The sequence below is a fragment of the Anguilla rostrata genome, chromosome 18 (assembly GCF_018555375.3).
Source record: "Anguilla rostrata isolate EN2019 chromosome 18, ASM1855537v3, whole genome shotgun sequence".
In the NCBI taxonomy this organism is placed as follows: Eukaryota; Metazoa; Chordata; class Actinopteri; order Anguilliformes; family Anguillidae; genus Anguilla; species Anguilla rostrata.
Window position 1 is genome coordinate 23,184,347 of NC_057950.1, and position 7,724 is coordinate 23,192,070.

Genomic DNA, 7,724 nt, shown 5'->3' on the forward strand with positions numbered 1-7,724 from the left:
CTCTTGCCCTGAAATACTTGGCTAAGATGTACGAGACTTCAGTGCTTTGAATTGTCTTACTCAAAAGCTTTGTGGAGTCTGTGAGTTTGCCTTTATCATTTATTCTACAAACACACACACACACACACAAACTCACATGCACATGCACATGCACACACACACACACACACACACACACACACACTGTACTAGTAGTATACTAGTACTGCCGATACTGAAGATATAGTCAAGTGACACAAGTAACTTTTCATATTCTGTTAACATCACAGAAAATATGATTGAGAAACATCTGACAGAAGAACTGGTACTAAAAAATCTTATGCTGAACAGTTTTGCAAATAATGGCATTGTGATACTATCCAAGCATAAGTTCACCATGCAAACCACACACAATTTTTAGCAGTGGGCTAGCATTAGATTTGCTTGTCAGCAATATAAAAAGGGCCAACAAACATGCCACCCACAATGGTCCAGAAAAATGTCACAAGTTGGTCTTCAGCACATTTTTCTCCTTTTTGAATTAAAAAAAAAAAATTGAGATACCATTTGTAAAACAAACATAAGAGCAGCAAGGCTTTAGACCTGCCAATGTGAAATTCAGTCTCTTTAATACTGCAATACCTATCAGCACGCAAATATTCAAATGTGGCTTTCATTTACCGTAAAAGGCAGATTAACAAAAAGGATATTTTAAATACTTGAAAAATGACAATAATCACAGGGGAAGCTTACTCAAAGCGAAATTGTCTCTTTTATAGCCAACTTGACCCAAAATGATGTCATATTTCGGTAACTCTGTCCTAGCAGTTTCGATTAGTCTCACGAAGCCTCCCTGCTCGCTCGAAGCGAAGCACAGGTCGCGTTCCACCACCACCGAATGGCTGCAGGTTTCCTGTCGCTTAATTTGAAATCGCTCGTTCAAAGTAAATTTCTAAAAGCTGTTTTTCATTCGCCGCCAGCTGGTGTACACTAGATTAGTTTGGGTTTTTTAAATATTTTTTACCTCTTCCTTTGATGGCCACTCTACCTCCACATTTAGGAAAGGCCAGAAAAAAAAAAAGAAAAAAAAGGGCCGGGATTCATCTTTGACAAACCCCAGCTGGCGAGGTTTACTTTAAAGAAACGAGCCGGACCTTCGGGGCACCTTGGCTTACCGAGAGCAGCGCAGAGCCAGTAGTGAGTGAGGAAGTCCTGTATTTGTGATGTGTATCAAAAGGATGTGAGGAGATTAATTTTCTCAGAATTTCTTGGCGGGTGGTGCGGGTGGGGGGTGGCGGGTGGGGTTGTGGGGGGGCTTCATCCGTGAGCTCCTGTGAATGGGATGCCATCTGGGAGGCAGGTGCTTTCATCTGATTCATTTCGTAGCCAACAGATCAGCGGCTCGCGAGGCCGATGACATGATTACTGCTGCCTGGGCTTGGATGGTTTATGCTGTGCAGTTTCGTGTTGAATCTGGCCCGTCACCAGCTGTTTTCTGCAAACGGGGAGTTTGGACAGTTCATCACCGATGTACTAATGAACAAATTCCCCCCTCCCAAAAAAAGGTTCCCAGCGCACCAATTAACGGAAGCCTCCACAGGCCAGGCTGATAACAAACGCCGTAAATCACGTCTCGCGAAGAGCTTCACAAGGACAGGTCCAGCACGCATCCCAATTAGTCACGCAAGGGATTAGGTAGAGCCCTGCTCTCAGCTTCCAAATTAAAAAAAAAAATTCCCTGTCTTGTTTCTGTTGCTGCTTGCCAAAACAAAGACACTTCCCACAAAGTTTATTCTGTGACTCAACCCAAAACATCGTAAATTAAAAAAGGTAGAGCGAGTCCTTTTCAATTAAACAAAAATAACTGAAGTTGTGCTGGGGAAGCTTCATCACCTTTGTTGGCAGAAGCAGATGTTGGCGGCTACGATGAAGCATGGCGACGTTGCACAAGTTTCACTGGCTGCGGGATAACACCAAACGATAAATAACCGAGCATGTCATCAAGGCCATGAAAAGACACTGCGAGCTTCGGCAAGGCTGAAAAAGATTTTTTTCCCCCAGATATCTGATAAATGTAGAAAACAATGAAAAAAAACCCATACAAATTCAGTTTTAGCCTCCTAACCATTTCCAGTTTGAAACGTATAACAAGAGTTTTTAAAGCCAGTATTTAATAAAGTGTTTTAATGGAAGTGTTTGCATACACAATACACACCTTGTAAAATCTCAATTCTGGAGAACCCCTCAAATCACTGTGGAAAAACTTGTGTTCAGTCAATTCCAGCAGTGTTAAATCAACTCCAAATGTGTTCAACACTAAGAGTCCAGCAGAGATAATATGTACTTTTTGTTGTTAGATTTCAATGTGGGTCCCGTACTCTCATGGCAGATTATGGGATGGTTTCTTGCTTTGCGGTGAGGATACCTGCCCCTGTTTTTGGATTTTGTCACAGGGATAAAAATGGCCCAACTCCATTTAATAAGTGAGCAGAATGTCCATATTTTAGTGAATTTAAGTTACTATGCCAGCATCACCACATACCTTGCATTTTATTTTAATGCTTTAGCCAAATGGTGGTTTTTATTTTATTAGTCTGAAATTAATTAAATGACAGAAAGGTTTGGTTAACAGAAGCTGTGAATAGGGTTTACGATACACATTTGGTTAGCTCAGTAAACAAAAATGTTATGTTCATTTTATGTTCATTCCTCTGCTCTTGCTAGATGCAACAATGCTAATGGTATGGCTCCTGGGTATTAGCACAAATCCCTGCTCAATTGCATCATAGTATTTCTCATTCTCCAGGAGCCACAACAATTATTTCTGGCCTTTCAGAACTTCCTTGGGCATCTTAGAGCCATCTGGAGAACATTGCCTGCTGATGCCCACGGTTGATATTTGTAGTTAACTGCACCAGAGTTGCTTGTTTATTTTGGCTACCATCTTGAACCAATGCATGGACATCAGAGTCAAGGCGTTTGCACCTTTGACCACAGTTGCTCCTAGCTGACAATGTTTGTGCCTCAGACTTTCTTACCAGAATCGCTGTAGCCTCTGTTCCCCATGAAACATCTGCAAGTTCGGCATTCTCAGTTACTAAAGCTCCTGACGAGTGTGCCCCAACAGATCTCTTCTTCTCGCTGTGGTAGCCATAGCTACGGGCTAGTTTTTAAACACATTCATGAGCTTAATGGCATGATAAATGCTTGATTAACTCAGGAGCTACACCTGTGTGGATGCACCTGCAGTATAATTTGTAGCCCTCATTCACTCAAGTGTTTTCTTTATTTTAGAAGTTATCGTTCAGTTACCCAATTGAAGCCTACACTCTCAGGTGTTCCCTCTGAATCAGAACCTACGCTCTCTAGTGTTCCCTCCCATAATGACAATGTTTCTGGGATGAAACCCTGGAAATAACTGCATGAAATTGTGTAATATATTCCCAGCATGGGGCTTGTAATTGATAGTTTTTTATCTGTCAATAGATTTATACTTTTTTCCCGTATCAGAATTGCACCTGATAACTAAAATATGCCATGCACAGACATCCTGTTTTGTATATTATTTATTAATTTAAAATAAATAATATGTATATATTGTATATTTACATAAAACGTACATATTTCAGAAATTGGTCTCAGATTCATCCATTCCTTATATAGACAATGACTGTATGTACTCTATGTGAGGGCCATGTAAATAAATAGCAACAGATGCAACAGACTATGGAATGACAAATTCAGAGACCCTGTGCTTGTCCACCAACTCCGGGTCGGTGGGACAGAAGGCTAATTATGCATCCACTGTTTTTTCACTCTGTCCTTTTTCCATAACTCCACCGCACATAAAAAAAATATGACCCAAGGGACGCTAACAAACGTAAAATCCTTCACGAAAACAGCAGGTAGCCGTATACGGTTTCTTCAGGAAGATGGGCACCCGCGAGACTACTTTCTGCGAGCCCCGATCTCCTCCGAGACGGCATGTGCGTTAAAGATTACACCGCGGAAGCCTTGCCACCTCTCTCACACACCCTGCAGTTTTCGGTTATGGAAACGGGCGACCCGTTTGAACGGGGCAGTGGCCCCACGTGACCGTCGGGTCCAGGCCGAGAGGTCGCCCGGCGTTTCAAACTCGTTTGAGAAACGTCCGACCGCTACGCTACGCGCTACATGCCGCATATAAATATTTACCGCCACCAAGGCGACTACGCTGCCGAACTGACACACGCGGTGTTTGTTCCGAAGCTCTTCAAATGGGCCGTAAAATGGTTTCGGCGTTCGAAACCGCTGGAAGCCGACGGGCTGTCAGTCAGACGCGCCGCTGTAAGACGGAATTCGCAGGGCCCTTCGCACCATTAACCTGCGAAAATACCGTGAAAAGAACATTCAATCCCGTTCCCCCGTGAAGGACTGCCTGCAGTTTCTACACACCATGGATAATTTCACTGCAACAGAAAAGCAGGTAGTGACATATCCGGCAAAGGTATGTGAAGGCACATGTCTTAATGTATCCAGAGATACACTGTGATACACGATGGAGAAATCAACGATGGGAAGGCTTTACATTACATTACAGGCATTTAGCAGACGCTCTTATCCAGAGCGACTTACACAACATTTTACATTGCATCCATTTATACAGCTGGATATATACTGAAGAAATGCAGGTTAAATACTTTACTCCTGGGTAAAACAACAGTGTCCAACCCGGGAATTGAACCTGCGACCTTTAGGTAACAAGACTTCCCCTCCAAACGCACAGAATTATTAACGCAACCTTTTTTTCTTTTTTCTGCAGTATTCGCCAGAGTTGAAGTACAAGGCATACGATGACAAGTCTATTTCCCTATTCATAGAAGCGCTTTGTTTTTTTTCAAACAACATCAAGAAAACGTTTGTCTCTCTCTCTCTCTCTCGAGGGCCGACAGGGGCAATTGCGTATCTGCCGAGAAGCATTCATTTATCGTCCGTGAAGGGCCACCAACTTTGAGAGGCGTAATGGCTTTTACCGATGCCCAAGTGGTACACCAAAGGAAGCAAACGTAATAATTTCTCGGCGCGTTCTCTCTCTTTAGCTCGTCCAGTAACGCAGAAGGGGTATGATTCATACCGCGGGCCCCTAAGCACGTCAGATCGCGTTCATTAAAGCTGTTTTCCTTCCTGTCTGTCTTCAACAACAAGAGAAGCGGCGCCGTGACAACCGGCACTAACGATGAAGACGGATTCGCTCAGCTGACCGGCTGCTTCTCGTATTCCAAGAAACAAAGCGATCAGTCAAACTGCCACTTTCTTGGCGGGTCGGTTGACGTGAAGTTTTTGCGGCGTAGCGGATGATGTTTTTCCGACTAGCGGTGATTGTTAATCTCATTTTCTCGCAAAAAAAATTAATTAATTAATAAATAAAAAGCAGGCGGTTTGCTGTTTTGCTACTGGATGCTGTCCATTGAGCATCTCAGCCAAGAAAATACCAGGGAGACAGCTTTTCATTTCGGGCTGTTTGAACCCCTCACCCTTTAGAAAAACGGGGTTTGGGGGGGGGGGTGTTCCTAGTATAGAGTAAAGCTGCGTTGAATGGGTCCCTCTTAAAAGAAAAAAAATCAACCATGAGATGAATAAATAAAGAATAAAATGCTTCATCTGAATCCTTAAATTTTGGAAAATGCTTCTGTTAATTGGAGGAACTCTCGAATAAAACTCTTCGGGTATTGCTATTAGATTCTACATCTGATTTGATAGGAGAAGATCTTTCACATAAGAATGTATTCATTCTCTATTTCTGCATAAGTGAAAGCATACTAAATACTACAGCGAGTGTGGACTAACGGTCACTGAACAGATCTGTACCGAGTGACATCACCAGATTGCGCGTAAATGATCTGTGGGGCAGTTCCCACTCAGATGGCGCTGTTGTGAAGGCAGTCGCTGTACCTGCAGGAAGGGAAGCCAGTCTGATTCAGCACTGGAGTCTGGCACTGCTCACTGAACCCGGGGTGGCACCGGGACCGAGGAGCAGGAAGCACTGAGGCAGGGGGGCACATGTAGAGGCAATAGTGAAAGGAGGTCAATGTGAATATTCCTAATTTCAAGCCCAGAAAAAATGGCATATTTGCCAATACAAAGCATTTTACACATGTGCAACGGAGTAAGGGCACCTTCATACCACTCAGAGATCACCAAAAAGCAGTGAAGAAGAATTGTGAAGATTCAACACCAGAATCCTGCTGCTGGAATTTCAACATTTGTGCTGTTTCACAATAATGTATTTTTTTCATTAATATTTAATACTGTGGATTTCTGTTTATCATTAAAGACCTTTATCCTTTGCTTTTGTACTCTGACTGCAAGGGTACCATTTGGCTTTGAAAATGTACAACGTCAAGACACCTAATCATTCGAACCAGACTGGCTAATGGCTTCCTGATGTGTTGCTTTACCTAGTGGTTATTTCCGCCCAGTATATGCTTCAGGATAAATGTTTCTGCTAAATACCTATTAGAGACCAGCCATACTTACTAAAAACATGGCTACCATTCATTCTGAATTAAATTAGTCAAATCTGCAGTTACACACAGTGACAATATAGTGACTGTTCTGATACTTCTTTATTTACTCATGTTAATTAAAACCATTCCTGACCTTCCACCATTTTGTTTGTTTGAATGCTATATACATTGTAATCAAACAGCAGGATATGTTTGTTTGGCAGGCACTACATTGTAAATAGTGTTTAGAGAGGATTGGATTGCTGTCATTTTGTTTTTTGGCTGACTTGGCCAGTCAAGAAGTTTTTGGCTTTGAGAAACTCCTTTGTTGCTTTAGCAGTATGTTTGGGATCATTGTCTTGCTGTAGGATGATGTGCCATCCAGTGAGTTTGGGGGCATTTGCTTAAACTTGAGTAGATACAAGGATTTTGTATCAACACTTCAGAATTCATTCTGGTGCTGCAGTTACAGCAGTTGCAAGTGAGCCAGTACCAGTGGCAGCCATGCATGCCCAAATCATAAAACCCCCACCTCCATGTTTCACAAATGAGAGGGGTACTTTGGATTTTGTGCAGTCTCTATTGGCCTACACAATTTTCTTTTGCCATTGCTCTGAAACAAGTGAATCTTGGTCTTATTTGTCCACAAGACCATATTCAAAAACTCTGCAGGCTCTTTTACTTCTTAGCAAACTGTAATGTGGCCATCCTGTTTTGTGGTTAACTAGTGGTTCGCATCTTGCAGTGTAGCCTCTGTAGTTCTGTTCATCAGTCGGTCATCGACTGTAGAGGTCTTCCAGACTCAAAAGCCTGGGAATCAAAAGCCTGGGATCAGGACTAGATGCTGGAAGCTCTCTTATACCTACACTAAAGAAACAATTGAACACAGCTGACTAATCAGAAACACATGTGAAGCCATTTGTCCCAAATGTTGTGGTGTCATGAAATGGGGGTCTATACGGAAGCCCTAAGAGGCCATGCAGTATTATTATTTTGGGTTCTGTTATCTCGAGATCACGACTTATTTACCTGTAAGCCGCAAGCCATTTAAGCGACATCTCTCAAACATCATTCTGTAACCATGACGACGTCCCGGTCCCTCCAGTTGGCTGGCTATGAAATTGACCACCTGCTCAGGGTCACTGTCATGCTGACGCCGGTGAAGGCACAAATGGGACAGCCTCCTTTTCAAGTGTCGTACACTAATTTGGAAGTTGTCAATTATTGATAAACATGATGCAATTTCTGCATGAGTCAATC